We start from the raw sequence: 23,750 nt of genomic DNA on the forward strand, positions 1-23,750 counted from the left end.
ACTGACGCTAGAGGCCGTGGCCTTTAGCCTCCTCGTTAGAGCGCCCGCCTCCCGTGCCGGAGACCGCGGTTCGAATCCTGCTCGGAGCGAGGCGAAGTAGAACCGGTTACAGATAGAGAGTTGGACTTGTAACCCAAAGGTCGCGGGTTTGAATCTCAGGTCCGGCAGAGATTTTAGGAGTGAATGTCCAGTGCTCTCTCCATCCTCAATACAATGACTGAGGTGAGACCCTTGAGCAAGGCACCGAATGCCCAACCTTAAACACACACATACACCGTGAACACACACCCGGAGCAGTGGGCAGCCATTTTTGCTGCGGCACCCCGGAGCAGCAAGGCACCGAATGCCCAACTACTCCGGGTGCCACAGCAAAAATGGCTGCCCACTGCTCCGGGTGTGTGTTCACGGTGTATGTGTGTGTTTGTTCACTTCTTACTGCTGTGTGTGTGCACTTGGATAGGTTAAATGCAGAGCACAAATTCCAAGTATGGGTCACCATTTCCTTCCTTCCTTTATAAGGACTAGCATGGTTGTCTGGCTCATCAAGTAGGCAGTTGTAGTCCATATTTAGCAACTAACACCTGATTGTGCATAATTACCTTGAAGTTCATTAATAAAAATCAGGAAGGTGAGATTAAAATCGTATGTAAATGCAGGAAGGTGCATTAACTAGCTTCATTATACATGCTAATTAAGCACTAATAGTCATGCAAGAAATAACGCTTCTCCCCAAATACCTCAGAATAGTCTCTTAGTAAATCAAGAAGGATTATTTCTTTTTCCCCACTGGTGAATAATAAACGTCTCTCTCCACATGAGAAAGAGAAACACATGAAATGTGGAGCGCTTGTGTCTGATGTTACGCTGGAAGCCACTAGAGGGTGTTTTGGTATAGAACAGATAAGACCGGCCTTTCTGCTGTCTAATCCTTATCAATAGTGCTGCGAGAGATTGCCTGTAAGCCCCTGGACTGGGTTTAGCTGCAGTCTCTTTGATCCTTGTCATAAATAGGACAGCCATTCGATATGTTCAATATGACAAGAGATGTTTCAAAGCAGGTCAGAAAACGGTAAACACAAGCAGCTGAAGAGTCTCTGAACGTGCTGACCATGTTTATTGTGCTGCGCTTATGTTCACAAAAGCACAAAATGTCTAAACTGGTTAAAAACATCTCTCTCTTTTGGTATTTGTTGAGTGCACAAGTCATGCCGAATACGTTTATGCTGCTTTTATGGTGGTCCTTTTTTGGAGTTTATGAATTGAATATGACCATAATCTATGTGAAAATTCATTCTTCCTTTTTCATGCAATAGTACAATTTTAGATTTTGAGATATTTTGCTTTCATAACATGTTCTTTTAGATTAGTGGATAGAAACCATTCGAAATTCAAAATGTATTAAACTTTATCTGGTAACACCTTACAATATTTTTCAACTTATTAATCTTTGTTAATGTTAGTTAATAATAATAATAATAATAATAATAATAATAATAATAAAAGCTGTTGGTTGTTTGTCTGTAGCTCAGGTCCACTAAATAACATTAATAGATACAAATTTTGATTGTATTGATAAATGTTGGAATCAATAAAATCATGCTTTAATAAAACTATTTTTCATTAGTTCATGTTATCTAATGTAGTTAATGAATGTTTACAAATTGAAGTACAAGGCTGTTTTCTCAAACTTAGTTTTTTTTCCTCATGCACTGAGCCAGAAATTGCCACTTAAGTAGCAATTACACCAAACTTTACAGTTTTATTCTTTTCTATAATGTTAATAAAATATGAACAAAAGAGGGGTTAGTTCATGTTTATATAACCGATTATATAACATTTTATTCCTAAAAACATAGTGATTTTCTATGAAGAATCTATGCATCTAGAGCTATTAACCTAAAGGTTCTTTACAGTGGAAAAAGGTTTGTTAGATTAAAAAAGTATTGTCTAACTAAAAAAATAAAAGGATTCTCTCACAAACTGCTCACTGAAAGGTTCTTTGGGGAACAAAAATCGGTGAACACCCCTTTTTTTAAACCTTTATTTTAAGAGTGCATTGTTAAAATTTCCTGCCCAAACTATTTTCCTTTTGTGTTCACTAAAAAACAAACAAACATGTGTGTTTGGATCGACATGAGTAATTAATAATAGGATTTTTTTATTTTTTGGGTGAATTATCAATGCTAGTTGAACTCATAACAATAATTCTTATAATCCACTGAAATCATCTTTAAATTTATGCATGCTTTATCATTTCCTATAATATATTATATACATATAGTTTTCCTCCTGTCTTCCCCCATAATTCTCTTCTGCTTTTTCTGAATGACAGCATTCATCGTTTCAGCACTAACACCCACAGATCTCCTCTCTACACCACCAAAAGTGTTATTCATTGGCACAATCCATTAGCTGCTCAGTGGGTGATGTGGCACCAATGGTTCAGAAAACCAACAACCTCCAGTCAGTGATAGACTTTAAACAGAAAGGACTTTAAATATCCACAGCCCAAGCATACACAAAACACAGCCAAAGGCACTCTGACATCCCTCTAGATAAATGACAGCACTTTTATTCTATAGTTTGTCTGGATAATTTGGGAATGCCCTCTAGTGGATAACTTTACAGAGACCGCTGGGCACTGTGTGTCTTCATTCATTAACTGGAAAGGTATTTGCTTAGGTAGACAGAGTGAATGGCACATTGGGCACATTAATAGGGAACAATTAGTTCTGAAGGAACAGAGCGGTGGCAAGAGATGTTTAGAGGCGTGAGAAGAGAACGTAAATTAAACGCAAACTGTCCATATCCTGACCGGGATGGAGCTGCAATGCTGATAAAGTCTATATCAAACAGCTTGTCTAATTGCAAAGAGCAAATTGATGTCAAATGGAACAAAATTATTTATGACGTATTTACTTATTTATCTAAAGCATTTTCCCAGTTGAAATCACAAAATAATATCACTTTAAATTTCTAAGCCTTGCAAATTTGGCTGAAAAAACACAGGGAAAATGTAAGTCGTGTTTTTAAGAGCTCTGGTAAAACATCTCCAATAATATAATGAAATATTGAAGATTGATTGATGCGTTTCTTGCAGATAAATAATTTTGTCAGTTCACTGTTCAGTGGCCTTCAGAAAGTGGAGAAAGATGCGTTGCTTTGCAAGAATGTAGCCAAACCTTGAACCCTGGGGGAAGATGCAATATTTAATTTAACAAGAAAACAAGGCTGTGAGGGATAGACGTTCTTGGTTTTATTAATTTCTTAGGTCACATCCATTTTTTCCAACAGTTATTTATTTATTTTTAATACCAAAGCCCTTGACATAGCTCTAAAATGTGCTTATAGTTTACATGCAAGTGTCAGGTTAATATTTCTTGATGATCTTGAAGGTGGTTTTAATCCTCAGGTTTAATTGTAACACAGACTGAATGACTTTTCTGAGGTAAATGTAACGTTGCATGACAAATTGTTTGTAATTTATAGTTTTATTGACCTCTGTCCATGGTTGAAAAATGCTGATTGAGCAATTATATTAGACATGATTCATTTTAGTTGTACTGTACCTTTCAACATACCTTCTGATGTTCATTCATGTTTATTTCATGCATAACTAACTAGTTCACATGCCGCTTGAAATGAGGCGGCTACAGCACAGGGTTGCCAGGTCTGCATAACAAAACCAGCCTAGCCCAATCATTGCCAGATCTAGCCTAATCATTTTTGAGAGGAAACTGGGTATCAGAATCTCTCCAATATCGCATTCAGAAGGGTAAAAACATAAAAAAAACTATAAAATTAACAGTATAAATGTAGCCCAATTCCACAGGAATACTTGGCAACACTCCTACAGTGATCTGTCATGCACCATTAAAGAGCACCAAAACAGTATTTATTGTTTGAGTTTCATTTTTTAACAAGTACTATATTGATTTGTATGTGTGTGTGTGTGTGTGTGTGTTTGTAGACAAAGAAAAAACAAGAATACAAAACAAAATGCAACTGTACAAATCTATAACCCACTATTGTTTGAGTTTCGTAATACATTTGACAGAATTTGAAAGCTAAGACTTTGTTGCATATATATATAAACAAAAACAATACATTACAATACATTTTATGGGAATTGTGCTACAAATAATTTTAGTTGAGTTCACACATTCACTGAAAATGGCATGGACTAAAAGATTGATTGTTAGGATTCACAAATCCATATTGGTTCATCAAAAGGAGAATTGATTAAAATAGAGAAAATTTCAACCCAGTCCTAATTAGACGTGCACAATTTTTTGTGCTTTGTTTTTGTTTTTGCAACTCTAGAAATGTTTGGAGTGTGAGTGAGTGTGCGATGGCATCAGGGAATTCAGTAGCAGAAGCAGCAAGTGTTCCATGTCTGTCCACACATCACATGCAACAGGAGCATGTGATGGAACAAAGCACTTAAGGTATCAAAGGCAGGAGAAGAGGGAAGCAATTCTGACTGTTGTGAATACCCAAGACAGCCAATCCACTGACTCGTCCCTCATGCTCTCTCTCTCTCTCTTTGCATGCACAGCGACGGTTATATCTAATGCATGACTTGTGAAGTGCATAAATGTCAGAATCCACTACTTTGATCCATTGTGGATATAAAGCACTTTGTTTAAATGTGGATATGACAGACAGGATCAATATAGATAGCCCAATTTTATGCACACGGTCCCATTCTCTCTCTTGCTCACATAGACAAGCACAACTCTTATGCATTGTGATGAGTTAAAAAATAAAACAAAAAATGCAACAGGTTCCCTCAATTTTTTTAAGTTAAGTCCACTTATCACTTTTTACAGTGTGACGGGCTGTTGAATTATTGAAAAATATCCACTTGTGCACCGTTGTGGCAATGCAGGTTTTGACATAACTTTGCCGAAGTATTTTGCCAAAGTTATATGGGAGTGCATTGCAGTCGAAGTCCTGGAACTGCTTCATAGCTGTGCGTTTACTGAAAAAATAATAATTGCATACCTTCGAACATTTGACAGCCAATTAAACTCAAGCATTCAACAGCCAATACTGGTATTAGTAGACTTTTATTATTGCTCTCTGAAATGCTTGAATGATCACTAATTGATCAATTGCAGGATTCTGATATTCTGATATCTTGCAGCAGTCTGATATTATCCACCGTTATCCGTATTGATGCTTTATATTTGTCCGCTCACAATTGGAAGGGTTCTGTTTATTATAAGCATGCTGCCGTTTTGTCGTCTGCCACTTTAAATTGTAGAGTTCTTCATATGGATTCTGATTGGCTGTCAATGTTTTTGTTGTTCATTAAAAATCGTTCTGGAACTGATTCCAACGATATTGTTCTTCTGTGGCATTATGGTTATTGTTGTGGTGTGGACTGCACTGTTCTCATAATTAGAATGACTATAGTTTATTGTCCTGAACTGAAACTGGCACTAAGTTGATGTCTCAGGGATCTGTCTCTCTGTCTGTCTGGCAGTGGAGCATGAGCCGTTAGATCAGAGCAGTGTGTGATGTGGAGGGGTTTAGTGTCAGACCAGGCTATGATCCGCTCTGCTGTGATGATGGAGTTCTCGCCTCGAATTTCAGCTTCCCGACACTTACATTACCATTCAGTCTCAATCTCTATACGCTCCATATCAGGTTAAGCCTGTGTGCACCTCAGTACTGATCTGGGGCCAGTTTCATCATTTTGAAAGTGCAAGAGACAGCAAACCCAGGACACTGGTTTTAAGCCAGGCATTGCAGTTTTAAGGACAACCGGTACTCAACTCCAGTTCTTATGCCATACTGTTAATTCGTTAAGAATTCTGAAGAAGGTGTTATTTTGGTTGATGAATTATTTTGTTAATAATAAATATTTCAGTCTGGGTTGTCATGCACTCTTAGGGAAATATCACAGGAAATAGATGAAACAACACATTTTAGGCTTTTCAGTATGTAAGCATTGCACATGTTTTGGCTAAAGAAATATGTGAAATTATATTACATAAGGTTTTTAAGCATATGTTGCTCTTCAATCAGTATAATGTTGGTACTTACATAAAGGCATGTCACATTACATATCTCTCTCAGTAAGACAATAGCACTTGTCTCAGAAAAACGCAGTCACATTGATCGACCCAAATGACCAGATTACAAATCATTCAACTTGAAATTCCATATAAGCTCTCAAAACTGGTGTGCTATCCTCTGAATAAATGCCCACATGAGTTTATTTTGTATATATGTCAATGCTGCATATACCATAGCAATACAGCTGTACGCCTACTATTTATAACCTAAAAATATAAAAATATAACCTAATTTATGCCTATACTGTTTATGTGTTTTGTCAATGAAAAATTATAATTAATTAATGATTATAAATGATAATTTAGGCTGCATCGATAACATTGTCCATACTTAATTGCACATGTAGATGGAACTTATTGGGGAAATATATATTTTTTTACATCCTCAAATATAAAAAGGCACTTACAAATAAACAAAAGTACTGGAAAATATTAAATTGTGCACAATTTTGTAGACAAATTGGTGATTTATGTTTTTAAAGGGGGTCATCGGATGCCCATTTTCCACAAGTTGATATGATTCTTTAGGGTCTTAATGAAAAGTCTATAACATACTTTGGTTAAAATTTCTCAATAGTAGTGTAAAAACACCCCTTTTACCCTGTCAAAATCAGCTCTGTTTTCAGCAAGCTGTTTTTAGTCTATGTTGCTTTAAATGCTAATGAGTTCTGCTGACCCCGCCCCTCTTTTCTGTGGGGTGATGATCAGTACTGTTTACTTTAGCGAAACTGGCTACTAGCACGTTATCAGGAGAGATTCAAAGATTCATAAAAAACACTTATACTCACATCTTCTAGATGAAGCTGGATCACCAATGATTCGTGCGAACATAGACACATTTAGGCAGATCGGTATCGGAGCATTCCTTTAAAAACGAAAGTAACATTAATCATCTGTGTCTTCAGCGGCTCAGATGTCAGGAATAAATAATGACTGCTATGTTCATGATTAAATCCCACAACAAAACACCTCAATCAGAGACATTCTTGTCTTCCCCTGCACCGGAGTCGACACAATGGCGGACAGCTCTCAGCTCACTCAGGGCGGGTCTAAGCAAAGACTGCCTTGTCAATCAACTCTCGTGGGAGGGGTCTGTACAGAACTACATCATTCTGACAGGAATCTCAGAAGAGCCTGATTTGAGAAAGGGGATTTTAAAATAGGGATTTTTATCATTACAGGATGGATGTGTACACACACTTCCAACACACATATGTTCAAACAACTTGTAAAGTGAATTTTGCATCCGATTACCCCTTTAAATGGAAGTCTGTGGTCTTAGTGACCACTTGCAAATCAACAGAAATTATCTGACAGAATTATATTGATTGATTTGTTAGTGATTGATATCTTTTATTACTGGAGTTTGTCCATTCCTACAGCTTTAATGCCACAGCTGTTCATATAATACATTGGTTGTCTAATGATTGAGCCTGCACTCTTGTAAGTTTAATGCTGAATTAAATAGCCTATGAAATTGAACTGAATTTGTAACAACATTATATGCATTACAAACAACACGAAGATTGATACATACAGAGATGGCTTTATTGAATCTTCCACAAAAAGCACAGGGGAGATGGCAGCATGAGAACTTGTTTAACTTGTGCATGCTGATTTACTCAAATGTCTTCTAATGTTCTGAAATTAGCTTGTCATTATTAATATGTCATGGCCTTATGAAGCAGGAATACTTTCTCAGAGAAAAGATCTTTTCATCGCTGACCTTGAGCCAAAATATTCCGATTTGTGAACCCACATTCAGCCATATTTCTAAATCACGAAGGCAGCGTTGTTTTATTCTTTCATAGATCTAAATATGAGGCTGTGAATGCCTTTTGCCTATAAGTGTATATTTGCAAACGAATGATTTTAATTTAAACAAATGACTCAATTCGTTGATGATGTCAAAGGCATGATGACTAATGCTTTGCCTGGCGTAGCGCCACAAATGATTGGTTTTCTATTGCATCAAAATCAAAGATACATAGAGCATGATAAAACGCTTGGATAAACCAATGTGGCCTGGGCATCACTTCATTAAAGACAAAGAACTGAGAACTAAAATGCTCTTAAAAAGACAAGATACTTCAATTCATTTTCTGTGGTGGAGATAATGTTTCTGAAATGGTGGTACATTTCTTGTGGTTTCATGTGAGATCTTATAACATGAGGTTAAAACTGTTCAAAACTATAATATTCATTTTCAGACAACAGCACTGATTGAGCTCCATATAAAGTGGATTGGTTCACCAATTGCAAAATTAAATACAAATATAGCTGCGAGCAGCAATTAATGAAAGGATGGCATGGAGAACCAGACCAAATGCAATGAATAATTAAAGACACTTTTACAGTAAATCAAAAGCTATTATCATTTTTTTAAGTTTCTAAGTTTCATTCTATTTTTTGACCACAAGGTGGTGTTGCCACAAAACTTTTTGAGTCCTTTCAAGGCATTGTGCCAAAGACACATACCGAGTTATGTAACAATACGCCAATGCATTCATAAAATACAGCATTTTATGACAAAATTAAAAATGGGAAAATTGGGTCTCGTTTAACTCAGTATATCGCACCAAAACTAAAGAGATCAGTCGTCTGATTTTTGGCCAAACGTTTCAGAAGTTATAAACAAAATTTTTCACATCTCCTGACCACTCGGTGGCGCTGTGCCAAAACTGTGCAGGTACCCCCAAGTCATGGTTATTATAACACACACCAAGATTGGTCTCAATATGTTAAAGCTTTGCGGAAGCCTCATGTCCATTTTGGTGTGTTCTTCATCATATTTTTCACACATTTTTCTAGAGCAGTTTGACTAATCATCTTGAATTCCATAACTTCCAGATGATCTGAGCCAATCTAGGAAAAGTTCGAAAAAGTAGGTTTTTCAAACTATTACATATTGCGAAAAATCTTGACCTGTAGAAATTTTAATTTTGGTATGCATTCCACTTGACAAGGAATCGGATGTTGCTTCTAAAATTTATGATTTAAAAGTTATTAGCATAAACATGAGTACAAATTTGAACTGTTGGTGGCGCTAGAGGGTTCGAGTTAGAAAAAAGAAACTACAAACTTGCTGTGGTTAGTGTTGAGACAGTCTCATATCTGTGTGCCAAATTTCATAACTTTCCCGCAAGCGATTCTATGGGCTGCCATAGACTCAAGAGCGGAAGCAGAAGAAGAAGAAAGCCATTGATTACAATAGGTGCTTGGCCCCTAAAAATACTCTTCCTCCCTCCTCTATTGTTTGGCCAAACAGATACACATTAAACTGGATAAGCGGTTTTAAAAATTGCACACTTCATATTTGAGCTCAATTCAGTTCAATTGTAACAGCATTAAAAAAAAAAAACACACATCTGATTATATTATTTTACTTTTTAAAACCATAAGGCCTCCTTGAGTGAGTCAGCATTGCATCCAAGGTTGTACCTTCAAAATTCGGTAGATGTGATTGTCCTTGAGTTGTCCTGGACGGCCGGCTTCACCCTTCTGGACTCCCAGATCTATTTACAGTCCCTCTATGCCTCTGCCAAATACGAGGGGTTCAAATAGGGCTGTTAGGGGCCACTAGAGAGGAACTCATTTGATCACAATATATGCTGAGAAATCAATGCGGCCTTTGAAATGGCTGTTTTCTTTATAGGCAGGCAGGGAAGTGTGTGGCAAGGGTTTGTGTGTGTGTTTGTGTCCGGTTTGTGTGTGTGTTCTGTTTTATATGCCCCAACAGTGGAAAAAGTAAGATTGGGAGAAAATGAACCAACAGATGCTGTTTTGGACCCGTGTAAATTTGTCATGCTGTTTTGTCGCCCTGATGGTTTTGCTTTTAATGACTGAACAATCAAAATAAAGTATATTGCAGCACTAGTGTGGACAGTCAATGTAAACAACTCCAGAATGTCATCATGTTTGGATAGCATTGTTTTGAGATGGAGCCACAACTGACTTAACTGCGACTGCCCTAGCAGGGAAAAAAAGCTCCATTAGAGTCTGTGCCAGATCAGGTTTTTGTCATATGACACACGTAGGACAGTCTTGGTGGAAGTCCAACTGGGCATGAAGTTTTGACCTTTTGCAGAAATATTTAGCTTGTGATTAATTGTGTGTAAAAAGCCCACTCATCCTTTTCTTCTACAATGAAATACTTGACACTGGAAATGGTGCAATTTAAAGGGCAAAATGTTAATGACTTTAGTTGTATGATAAAATTATACAGAGCCAAGAAAGGTACGTGACATCTTCAGGAAATATAGATTAATATGGAGTTACAAACGCCTTGTCTATTAATGGCATTGTCTGGTGTATCAGTGTAGTACACATACCAGTTCAATTCCATAATATTTTATGATATTTAAACAATATTCATGTTGTGCTGATATTCAGATTAACTGCACTATTCCGTTGCTTTCATAGAACACTTCAGTAAACATAACATTAATATTGAGTAATATATTGTCAGTACTTTGTCTGTTTTCTGTCAATGCTCAAATTGAACGAAAGCATATGATTTTTAGAAAAATAGTATGCCAAAAGGTCCAACCCTAACCCTACCACTAAACAAACACAAACAGATCATATGTAAATGTAGGAATGAGATTGTACAAAATCAAATGAATTATCCACCATTTCGCCAAAATGTAAAATACAAATTAGAGATTGTCTTGCAGTAGAGCAATACAACAGATGCAGATCACATGACAATGACAACGTGACAATTGTAGTATGTCCAATTTACATTCATACTACTCAAATTTAAACTATATGCAACATAATTTTAAACAGTCACATTAATTAATCTGTCTTTTTGAACAAACTGGTTGAGTGGATGATTCAGTGACACCCTCATAAAGACTACGGTGTGATTATATACTAACATGCAGTGACAGTCACTGAAATGCACAAAGTCTTTTGAACTTGAGTCTTTGGCATTTGAACTGTCATCAGAACTTTTTGAACGTTGCACAGCAAATCAGATTTGAGGACTGTAACTTACTAATGAATAATCAAGTAGGACACCATACAGTCTTGTGAACTTCATGGACATGAGCATGCGATGGCAATATCATGCCTGCAAGACCTTGAGTACACATGAAGTGCATTGTTTGGGCCTAATGCACTTTTAAGAAGAACTACAAAGTTGTTATTTGGTCCACTTTAATAAAAAAGAAAAAGGTAAGCTCCTATGAACTGAAGTACTGTTATTTTTTTACTATGCCATTTAGTTTTCCTGCAGTCTCAACATCTCTATCATCAACTGTGTGAGCGAGTGCTATTTAAATGGTTCTGTGCATCGCTCCCGGATTCTTTTCTTAGCAAAAGAGGCTCAAAAAGTAACAAGGCTGTCAGTCACTGGCTAAATTGCTACCATTCGCAGAGATATGTCAGTCTTGATTTCCAGCGTTAGGTTGAAGTTTATCTTCCTCTTCCGTCCAATTAGGATACAAGTTCTCTTTAAAACATCTACGAGACATTGAGGAATCCCATCATGCTTGTATCCTCATCACAATCAGCAGTACTGAGTTCTCATTTAGATCACAGCTGGGATAAACCAGCACTCAAACGCTTGAACATGCAACGTGGCATTCAGGCTCAACTTTTCCCCATCTTACACACACACAGATACCAACACGCGCTCTCACATGCACACAAACACACCATACGGAGGCCCGCTGTGTGAGATAACCAGCAAACCCGGGCTGACAGGCTCGGCTGGGCCATTATTGAATTGCAGTGAAGACTATATTACTTTAGAGTGAGATAAAAGACTACATACAAGACAGATGGGAGGGGGACATCAAACAAGACCGTGTCCGTATTGTGCCAAGAGTAATCCTGTTGAAGGCAGCTTTGATTTCCCTTAGGCCAGGTGCCATTTCTCCCTGAATAATTCTACTCTGGCTTTGGCCTTTCTTCATCCTCCCTCTTTCTTCTTCTATCTTTTCTCTATCTCCAGTGCACTCCTCCCATATCCGATGTACTAACATGGGGCTCTGATGATATGATTGAAATTCTTCAAAATCTTTTAATTTCACTAGGTGTGCTGAGGCCCATGCTAGATGCCTGAGCATACAAAGGAGAAAAACCCGAGGGAAATTCGTAGCACATGCACGCAGGAAAGCCTTCTAAAGCAACAAGCGCCGGTGTCAAAGCAGCTTGCCGGCAACAAGCTATTCATTATCTTAGGTATTTATTGAACTTGTCTCGGTCCAATGAGCATCATTCACGCCTTCAACAGCAAATTAGCTTCGATGCACTTGACAAGATAACGCAAACTAGGGAACGCTCTCGATAATCTGTGCGGTTTTGAAAGTAATAATAACTCAGAAAGAGTATTTAAAAAGCTCCTAAGGTATTTTGTTTTCCTTAAGTAGTGTTTTTCATGTAGTGATCAAAGGGATTTGTGAAGGTTTAGAGATTATGTTACAGCGGTGTTTGGTTAAATTAGCATCACAATTACTGTTGTTTATTTATGGTTAAGGAATATATTTAACCCTAAATATATTAACTTGGGTCAAAACCAGCTAATGCTAAAACAAGTTAGCATCCACATAATAGGGTTGGGTTGCACCAGCTGTTTAACGTGAAGTAATGGAATGTGAAGTGGCTTAATAACTGCTGGCTAGTTTGTAACTATCTATACTTAATTGTGTTGCATAAATGGTTTTTTAAAGTAATGTTGCATAATATAATGTTTACTTTCGGTAATCCAATTGCAGCCTTCAAATTCATGAGAAGTTGGGTTGAAACACAGATAATTTAGCATGATTTTAACTTCTTTTGTGTCACATTACTAACGTTAAAAATAATTTTGCATTGAAATTCCATTGAAAAGTTTTTTAATTTGCTAAAAATGTACTCACCTTCAGTCCATCCTAGATGTAGATGAGTTTCTTCATCAGATTTGGAGACATTTAGCATTACATCACTTGCTCATCAATGGATCCTCTGCAGTGAATGGGTGCCGTCAGAATGAGAGTCCAAACAGCTGATAAAAAAAAATAAAAAATAATCCACAAGTAATCCACACCACACCAGTCCATCATCTTGTGAAGTTTAATGGAGCAGCATAAAAAAAATATATTTAGTAGTATGTACGTTATACATTGGTGACCTTTTACATCAAAACTAGGCTAAGATATAACGCATGTCTCTGGTAACCATCCACAATATTCAAGCGTTGCACATCAAGCACCATCATATAAACTTGATTTCGAGTTTTGCACATAAAGCTCTGTACAAAATTAAATACATTTACTGATGTAATATTTCATTCAGTTAGTATGTATAAACCGAAAACCATCTCTGAAATATTTACTGATGCCTTTTAACTCATTTGGCTTGTGTTTTGCTTTTGTCAATCAAGTCATAACAGGAGGCGTTTAGCTCTCAAAATGTTCCCTGAGGGAACACTAGTGTTGGGGAAGCTACTTTGAAACTGTAGCTTGTCAAGCTGCAAGCTGATCATAATTCAAAGTTCAACTACACTCAAACTGATCTTTTGAAAACAGGGATCAGGCACAAAAACAATGAGGATCTGAGTGAGAATGACAGCATTAAACAGAATTTGATGAGAACAAGTCACACTAAATACATATGAAGGATCCAAGTCCACTAATGACAACAATACGGGTCGGCAGAGGTAAACGCCTGACTAATTATCACTAACACTAAAACACTTATAATGTCAAAAACATGCTGATGAACAGTGCTGGGTAGTAACTGATAATATGTAATCTGGATTATGTAATCAGATTCCAAAATTTTTGTACTTGTAATTGGATTACAGTTACATTTTAATGGCTTATAAATGAGATTTAATATTTCAATAATTTAACAACACATTTGCATGTTCTCTAATTTTTAAAAAAAATATGTATTTTTTAACAATAGTCCCATTTAAAGTTAGACCAAAAGTAATCTAAAAGTAATCCAAATGTAATCAGAATTTATTACATTAAATTAGTGATCTAGATTAAATTACTGACTAAAATTATCATTGTGTAATTTGTAATCTGTAACATACTACAACTGTAATTAATCTACCCATTAAAGCTGATGGATGACTAAATATAATATTTTGAAACAACAACAACAAAACAAAAATCATAATACTATTTGGTGTAGAAAAAAGACTGCATGCACAGGTTGCCAATTAACTAAAATGAATCAGAATTAATTTGAGTATAGCTGAACAACTGTTTCAGTAATGAAAACATAGTTTATTTAGTTCTTTTATAGTCTATAGTTCTGCTTTTTTTAGCTCGTTTACACCCAAAAAATGAGGAACGTCCAAAGTGAGGATGACAGACAGAGAGAGAGAGACTCTCTCAGTATTCATCTACTCTAAATGACTGCATCTTCAGTAAGATGAATGGACTTTCCTGACCTCATCATTGAGTTGGTCTCATTGATCAAGAGCGCTGTGCATTATAACTGCTGATCAGGAATTCATCATGAAAACAAGTTGCGCCCCCTCTTTAATTAAAATATAAATAAAGCATCATGAATTTATAAACGGCATGCAAAACATGCCACATCCGCTCAGCAAGGTAACAACTCAGCTTCTTTGCATTTTTATTACGTTACGATTTGTGTGTGGCGATAATATTAAGAGGAACAATTAAGTAACAATATTAATTTTTAATGAGGCCTAAATAATGTCCCCCTTGGGCCTTTCACCTCATGGTTTTAATTAATAAGCACTTGGTACACATTATAGCTTTCAATTATCAATGGGGGAGGAATGGCCAGGCAATCAGTGGACATGTTTAATCCATACGCTCATCGAGGGTCGGAGAGGTGGCTTTTTAATCAAGCTCCTCGGGCCCAAATACAAGGAATGTGTCCATCCATCATAGTGTGAAGACAGGAAGGAGGAGATTTTTGAACTTCAAGAGTGTTCCTTAATGAGCTGGGATTAAGATGGTAATGGAGATTGAAAAGAGGAAATTCTTAAGAGGGAAAAAATAAGCAGAATTCCACAAGGAGGAATGGGATAAATGAGATGCAGATTAGCTCACATTTGTTGGTGGTTAAGGACAGCTAACGTGTCTCATCAACAGCAGTGAACATTAGCAAAACAAGTCAGTAGTGGAAGCAAAACTGTACAGCAGCACTTATTCAGTATTTGATGTACAGATGTCGATTGCTTTGCATTCATCACGAGATTTAAATCAATAAAACAATCTACATTATATTTGCACACTGTCTGCCCACCTAACAAACTTTCCATTCAATTTTGGTTGTAAGAACAAAGATTTGAAAACTTATAACCCTTTAGTGGATGAAGCGTACAACGAAGTTACTTGCGGATGAACATTGTTTTAGTTGTTACGCGAGTTGTGCTTTGTTCAGAACACTCCTGCAGAGAGGAGCGCATGTTGGTCAGAGTGACAGAAATGAGGAGGTCTGCCATGGTTTCCTCTGATGTTTCAAGAATTTTTGAGTTGTATGATGTCTTTTGGAAGGCGTGAAGTTTCAGAAGTAAATGAAGACTCTGCATAAGAGTGGATTGGGTGCCGACTGAGGCTTGTAGGCAATAGGATTTGTCTGTAAAAGGCTGGCATAGTTTAACTGGTCTGTTTTTGAGAGCTAATCTTAAAGGGATAGTTCACCAATTTATTCACCCTCAAGTTGTTCCAAACCAGTATGAGTTTCTTTCTTCTGTTGCCGGTACTTTCATAGTATTTTTGTTTTCCTTACTATGTAAGTCAATGGCCACCATCAACTGTTTGGCTACCAATGTTCTTCAAAATATCTCCTTTTGTATTCAACACAGTTTGCATTTTTGACAGTTTTTATTTTTGGGTAAACCATTCCTTTAAAAAGGTATTGTATGTAGTTATTATAATTTTTTTTAATTATACTGAAGCATAAAAATACTATAATATGCTTGCAGATATTCTGGAAACATGCTAAGCTCACATACTGGTTTCTTAAAAAAAAAAAAAAAAAAAAAAAAAAAAATGGAAGAACCATTTTTGGTTCCACAAAGAACTATTCAGTCAAAGGTTCTTTAAAAAGAACCATCTCTTTCTTACCTTTTTTATAATCTGAAGAATCTTCTTTCGCCACAAAATAACCTTTTGTGAAACAAAGTTTCTTCAGATGTTAAAGGTTCTTTATGGAATCATTTAGACAAAAAGGTTATTCTATGGCATCATGAAGCATCTTTAATATTAAGAGTGTATTCTACTTTGAAATGTTTTGTGTTGGAATGTCTGTGTGATTCCACCCACTGCCAATTTATCCAATAGGATTTCAACACCTTGGGTTTCCAGTTAGTGGAAAATGCAGTGTTGCAGCCATGGAAGCCAGCAAACGAACAGGGTCAGAGATTGCAAATTCTACCTGAACGGAAAAGCCTCAGAATCCATCTAAAAAGCTTTATTACCAGAGACCTATTAAAACGCAGATATCAACTCATCAACTTACAGTGAATGACCTGTCTCCTTCCATTGTCCTCAATCTGGCAACCTGCGTGAGCATTGAGTAAGGAGAAGGGGGCAGGAGAAACAACTCTTCAATATTTTGAATTTGGACTGCAGTACCCAAACGCTAGCTGTCAATATTACATCCTGCACCTTTAAAATACACACCAACATGCACACATGCGGAAATCAGTTAAATAAAATGAATTAAAAACTCCCTGTTTGACATTTGGGAGTTCAGATATTTGTGTGTACACAAGCATTTTGACACGGTGCACACAGCAGGGAGGAACAAGGAGACGAGGAGGTAAACTTAAATAACATACTTTACTGGACATCAGGACAAGACAAGGCAGTGCAGACACTGACAGGAACACCGGGGAGTAACAAGTAGACCAGACAAAATGGCACAACACAGACAGGACTATAAATACAATATATAATTAACAGTTATATATATAGTATAATTAACTAACACGGCTGGACAAGGATAAACTACTAATGACATGAAACGAGGACAGGAAACAAACCAAATAAGGGCACAAGAGGCAGGAACACATGACACACACGACAGAGGACTGACACATTTATGGAAATCAGTTGTAAAATGTACTTGTAATGCGCAATACCCGAGGCTGCTTAATTTAGTACAATTTTAGCATGTACTCTGCATTATAATGGTTGCTTTGCAAACAAAAACTTGGTTTTAAGTAAATTTTCTCCGGCTGACACAATAATTTCCCTAAGCTATTACTGGCAGCAGCGCTCAGGATGTACGTCATTACTGTGACATTGCACTAAATATAATACCTGCAGAAAGTTATCCGTCAGTATTCCCATTCATCTCAAAGGCAGTTGCTCCACTAGTGCAGTTGCATCTCAGATGGTTTAGTTTTTGTATCTATACAGTATGGCTGTGCTAACCAGCCAAAGCATGACCCCTTGAATATTACACGAGTGTCTCAGAATAGGACGTATTCAACACTATAGCAACAAACACTAATGCACACCTCGATTATGTGCCGTCCTAATCATGGAGTCCATTGACAATATAATCATAGCACAATCAGGTTGTGAATCACAGGCAATTTGCTAAGTATCATGACATTTTAAGGGGTTGTCTCAATTGACAATTTGCAGACAGCCGCCTGAAAAGGGGCCAATTAAGTTAATGAGGGGGTGGATTCTATGCATTTTGAAACCACTCTACTCGCTTTGCATAGATGAAGCAAGCATTAGTGCTGTGCTAGCACTGAAACACCTGGAAAAGGAATCTGAATACAGTATTTAGCACACTTTGATTCAGTGTCAGACTGTACAACGCAGGTGTCAAATTATCCTTGATTTGGTCCTCAGGACGCACTAAATCTAATGCAGACCCTTTATCCTGATGTCCGTTTCTAAATTACTGTAGAAGAGAAAGCTAGAGTTACACATTTGACTTATTTTTTTAAGTTATTGATAATAATAATAAAAAAAAAATTATTAGCATTAAATTAAATAATTATTATGATGCATTTCATAACAAGCTCAAAATGGCTACTATTCTTCTAAAATACCATTTTTAATAATAATAATAATAATAAATAATGCGTTTCATAAGGATCCACCCGCCAGTCCAAAAAAACATGGTCGGCATGGTCGAAGGTTTAATGCATGTTCGGTCTTTTACTTGCGCCTTCGAATTTATCTGGATTTATTTTCAATTTTAGTCTAGCTCCGTGCTTGATCTGACTCCAATTTGAAGTGATCGTTAAATTTAGACAATATTTATAATTCAAAATTGATCACAGACATCGATTGCATATTAATTTAGATATTTAATTATACCGGAAATCCCATACTTTCAATTATTCGTTCATTAGGGACCAGGTATCGCTTAGCAATTCACTTGGCCAACGGTGAACGGACGGACATAAACTCGTCAGTTCTGAACTTACTCAGAGGGTGCAGAACGTTTATAATACCTTTAAGTAAGATGCGCATGCATACTCATAACAAAAAGTGTATTATACCCTATAACCACGAGAGCTACACCGTGTTAAGCCAGTGACAGTCAGAAATCAAAAGTCTCCCTTATGGTGCTCCCCATGGTTCATCCATCGGTGCTTTGGTGTGATCTGTTCTGAGCGCATATTTGCGGAAATACCACTACACATTAATATACTTGAAAAATGATTTCAGAAGAGATCAGAATATATCAAATATAATAATTTATTATTAGTCAGGTAAAAATGTGTCATGCCAATTATATAATTAAACAAGAAGCCAATTCAAAAATAAGAAAATACATATCATAGCTGTTTAAAGAGTAAAAATGTATACTCGACTTCTGAAATATACATAGCATGGAGCATATGAAATACACCCCACGCTACGGGCTGATCTGGCTACAGAATCACGCTGACTGATTTGCAACCTTCCCTTAAATACTACCAGAACAAAAGGACCATAAACATTTATTCTCAGCCCACCACAGATTACATCTCTGTATGGAGAATGAGAAGCCTCTGTAGGAGCTGTTCCCGTGCCCCAAATGGTCACACCTGTAGAGCAATGCTTATCAGATTTTGAACAGAAGTACAGAATTCACTTAAGTTTTTAATATTTCTCATTATATAAGTGACTACTGTGAAATTTAGACCACTTTACCAATCGCACAGAGACCTTTAAAATGATACCAAACATGAAAGGAAAAAACAACATTGAACATTTGTGGCATATGGATATTCTTGCTTTTTGGGGAAGACGAGTGAGGGAGGAGGGGCAGAGAAGGGGAAGGAAGGGGGTCGTAATCAAGGAGATAAGTTTGGTCAGGGTGGTGTTGTTGGTTCTCTTTGGAGATCTCTTCTCCAGATTAGTTTTATGGTTTTATTGCATGGCCTCTGTTTTTTTTGCATTGGTAATTATTATTATTATTATTATTATGCATTTCATAACAAACTCTGGCTGCCCAGCTTAATAATAATAATAACAGCAACAACGACGGCAACAACAACAACAATTCTACTACTACTACTAATAATAATAATTGCTTTTGTTGTTAACATTTTGCTGATCCGCCAGATAGAGCTTGTTATGAAATGCAACATTTCTGAATAAATTTGAAAACATTTCTGATTGAATTTGAGTTTAGATGTTAACAGTAAACTCATTCTATTTGAACACTTATTTTTTCTTTTTTATATAAGGAATTATAGTTATTACTTTCTGAAAATGTGCAATGAAAGCTATTTTGCTGACATAAGTTGATACCCTCTACTAAACCCATATTGAATTGAATGAGTATTACAGAATTGGATTGGAAATGTAAAAATAAGTGCATGCAAGGCTTTCAGAAATGTGCTGCATTCTCCCCTCGTTCTTCAAATATGTGGATAACAACAAAAATTATTTATACATATTAATGCCTAGTGCCAATTTATTTCTCAAAAAAGACAAAAACGTAACTCTCAGAAATGCTTTTCTTCAGAAAGTGTCTGTCTTGAATTTGAACTAACCTGTAAGAATAAGTACTCCTGACCATTTATAAATGCTATTTATTTTGAGTTGACTAACAGCCTAAATGGGCGACTGATATCTTCAAAGCGTAAAAAAGAAAGACATTCATTTCAGACTTTGGATCTTTTGAAATAATGACAAAAATATCTACAAACTGGTGTGTCAACAGAAGTAAACAGAATGGAATACACATGACCATGAAATATCAATTAGTCAGTTTTGGGTTTTCAAGCTGTGGAAGATTTTCAGACCAATGTAAACGTTACAGTATGTGGCCTACATTTCTTCAGCCCTGCTCGCTGTGTTCTTCAGAAATCCTTTTTGTCAAGTTGCTGTTGGACGTCTCCCAAACCCCTCAGGCTTATTGTTACTGTGTGTCTGTAGAACTAATAGAGGACAACCGAAGGTAACAAGGCGTTTTGGAACAGTGCTAAGTACAGAAAGTGTGGTTGCCGTGCTACAGGGGACTCAAAGTGAACTGCTGTTAAATTTACTACAACCATCGAGAACTGAAGTGATTTATGTTACCACCAATTGAGATGACAGGCATATGGCCTGCTGCAGCAGTCAGACTGAGTCAAAAAAAAATATTCATAACTATAAGGCTATTATTTAGAATTAATAGAGCATAGCTAAGACATTTTGTGATCTTGCAGTTTCTTCCCAATAAAAGGTGGAGTTGAAGGTTTTCCAAATGATGGAAGACACAACTACCTCTAAACTGTCTGAAAGTGACATAATGCAAGACTTATTTTGATGTGCTTTTGTATCTTGGTCAATTATAATTTTATCTTTAGTGTGTTACTCAATATTACATTTAAAGTTAATAAAAAAAAAAAAAAAAAACTTTTAATTTTTAAATTAATTGCATTTAATATAAATTCAAACTACGATCCATTTTCACTTAAATTTAATTAACATGCGTAATGAAAACATTACATTCCAGTTTCACTTAAGTATATTCCTTTAAACTGTTATTTCTGTAATAATCCATTTGGCAAAAAAAGGTATTTTCAAATATATTTTTAAATGTATTTCAAAACATATTTATAAAGGACCAAAAACATATTTGCTAAAATAAGTTTCAAAATGTATGTAAATATATTTTCCACCCATTTTTGTATGTTATTTAGAATATATTTTAATATAATTGTTAAATCCTTCATTTTAATCGAAGAAAAACATTTACCCATGTCCCAATTGAAGGACAGCTTTATTTTTTATTTATGAAACATGTGAACATTTAATACATTTGAATAAAAATCAGCAAGGAACATACTTCACATTTTGCCATTGTATATAATTATAAATCTAGTTTTTATTTCTAGTGTAGGCTATTCCATCTACATTTGCATTTAGCTAAAATATAGGCTACTGTATAGTTGGAAATGTATTTTCTTGCCCCTGACATGCAATTTGACAAATATCTTTGGTATACGAAGGGTGAAAATAAATATTTTTGAAATATTTAGCTGACTGAGACTATCTTTCCTTCAAACACTTGAAATGCTAGACTTATTGAGTTTGTGGTCTAAAAGTCTTGAATTCAAAGGTTTTTATGCTTTTGAAAGCCAGTAATTAACCATACAAAACAGCAAGTATGTTACTATAGTCTGTATATAAATTTAAGAATTTGAAATGTTTTTGAAAAAAATTTTTTTTTTTTAAAAAATGGGCCTATTTGAAAAAGTTACTAAGATATTGCAACAAATTTAACTAGTAACACATTACAAGTGATTGCATAATGCTGTTAGCAGGTCAGAGAAGTCAATCTGAGAACCAAAAATCTATTGTGCCCTTCATCAGTCTCTCCGGATTCTGGCATTTCTCTCTAGCTGCACAAAGTGTCAAGTTAAGTTTTCAGAATTCACTCTGCAGTTGTTGCTGGCACCTCTCGTCACCGTCCAGTGTGATCCAGTCCAATCGACAAGTGAAGCTTAGCTTTAGCTAAAGCAGCATGGCACAAACCGTTTAGTATGCGAAGAGTTAATGCATAGAGGTTAATTAGCTGGAGGCAAAGCGAATAGCTCGCTGCTGATAAGACTGTTTGTGAATTGATCTGGTTATGCTTCATTGATAGTAACAGGAGCCAGCCTTTGTTTCAGAGACACACAATGTCATTGTCCTCTTCAGCTCTGATGTGGAAGGGCAAAACAGTGGGTCAGGCTTACACTAGAAGGTCAGACATATATAGTGCCACAATCAATCAATCAATAATTAAATGAAAGTTTTCAATACAAATTAGCACAAGTCAAGCTGCGATACCAAACAGGACCACAGGGAGACGCCAAAGACCACTAAATCGCCTGCCTTTAATATACGGATCCATTCAGAATCGCTAAATCTCTGACCACCGCATAATCAGCGTTCATTATAAAACACTCTTGCTTTTAAACCAGACACTCTCTGTCAGTTTAAATCTAGATTAAAGACCCATCTCTTTAACCTGGCGTACACATAACACACTAATACGCTTCTAATATTCAAATCCGTTAAAGGATTGTTAGGCTGCATTAACTAGGTCAACCGGATCCGGAAACACTTCCCATAACACACAATGTACTTGTTACATCGTAAGAAGATTGACATCTATGCTAATATTAGTCTGTTTCTCTCTTTTTCCAAGGTCACCCGATCCAGTCCGTATCCAGACCACATGGTCACTGCAGCCACCAGATCCAGTTCGTATCCAGATCAGCAGATCCGGATCAGCACCCAGAGACGACCTCTACAGCCCTGAAGGTCAGCGAAGACCAGGACACCTAGATGAGCCCCAGAGACAGATACCCAGTGAGGACCCCGCCACTTAGACAGCCATTGGGAAAAGACCACTAGAACCAGTTGAGCTCTTACAATCTGACTTTGCTGCAGTTGGAATTGAACTGCTGGTTCATTTGGCCAGAGGAGAAATATTTAAACTGAACTGAGCTGGACGATGACATCACTGAACTCTATAATGAAATGCCCTTAACTGAAAATTGAGTGTTTAATCTTGTCATTTTACGTTATTGACACACGATTTTCCTATTTTGATAATGTGCAGTTTCTTTGACACAATTTGCATTGTTAAAAGCGCTATATAAATAAAGGTGACTTGACTTACAAGTGCACGTTCAATACAATTAAGTGCACTTCTTTTTAAGGACAACTCAGCTAGTCAATAGAGAAGGGGTTTTGGTATTGAGCATGATTTTGTTGTCAGCAGCATGGTTAACCAGCATGATGAAGCGTGTTGACCAAGAGAGGCTCAGTGATTAGTGACTTTGTAAACGTGTATGTTTTAAAGTGTTTTTAAAAAATCTTAAAAAACACTCACATTTAGTTTCAATTTACAAACAGGACCTGTTCTGACCTATATTGGATCTGCAGAATGTCTCGAGAAGACAATCTAATGTGATGGAGCCAGCGGTGCCTTTCAGGAAGCAAGAGGTGAACTTTACACTCAGTGGCTTCCAAGCGACCATGACACGAGCACAGTATCCAATTCAATTTAAATGTCCACATAACCTTGACTATAGTTTTGAATCATTTGATTAGTCTACCTTTAAACCTGCTCAATGGCTTTAATGGGATTGTATCACTTCTGAAATATGGCTTCCGGACAGACGGCACTGCTGAGTCACGGGATGAACAAGTATCTTGCATCTGACCTTATGTCACATTTCTTTGACCATTAGTTTGTTCAGTCAGCTCAAACAAAGCCCGAGCAGATGCCCTTTTCTTT

The sequence above is a fragment of the Barbus barbus genome (genome assembly GCF_936440315.1).
Source record: "Barbus barbus genome assembly, chromosome: 1".
Lineage (NCBI taxonomy): Eukaryota > Metazoa > Chordata > Actinopteri > Cypriniformes > Cyprinidae > Barbus > Barbus barbus.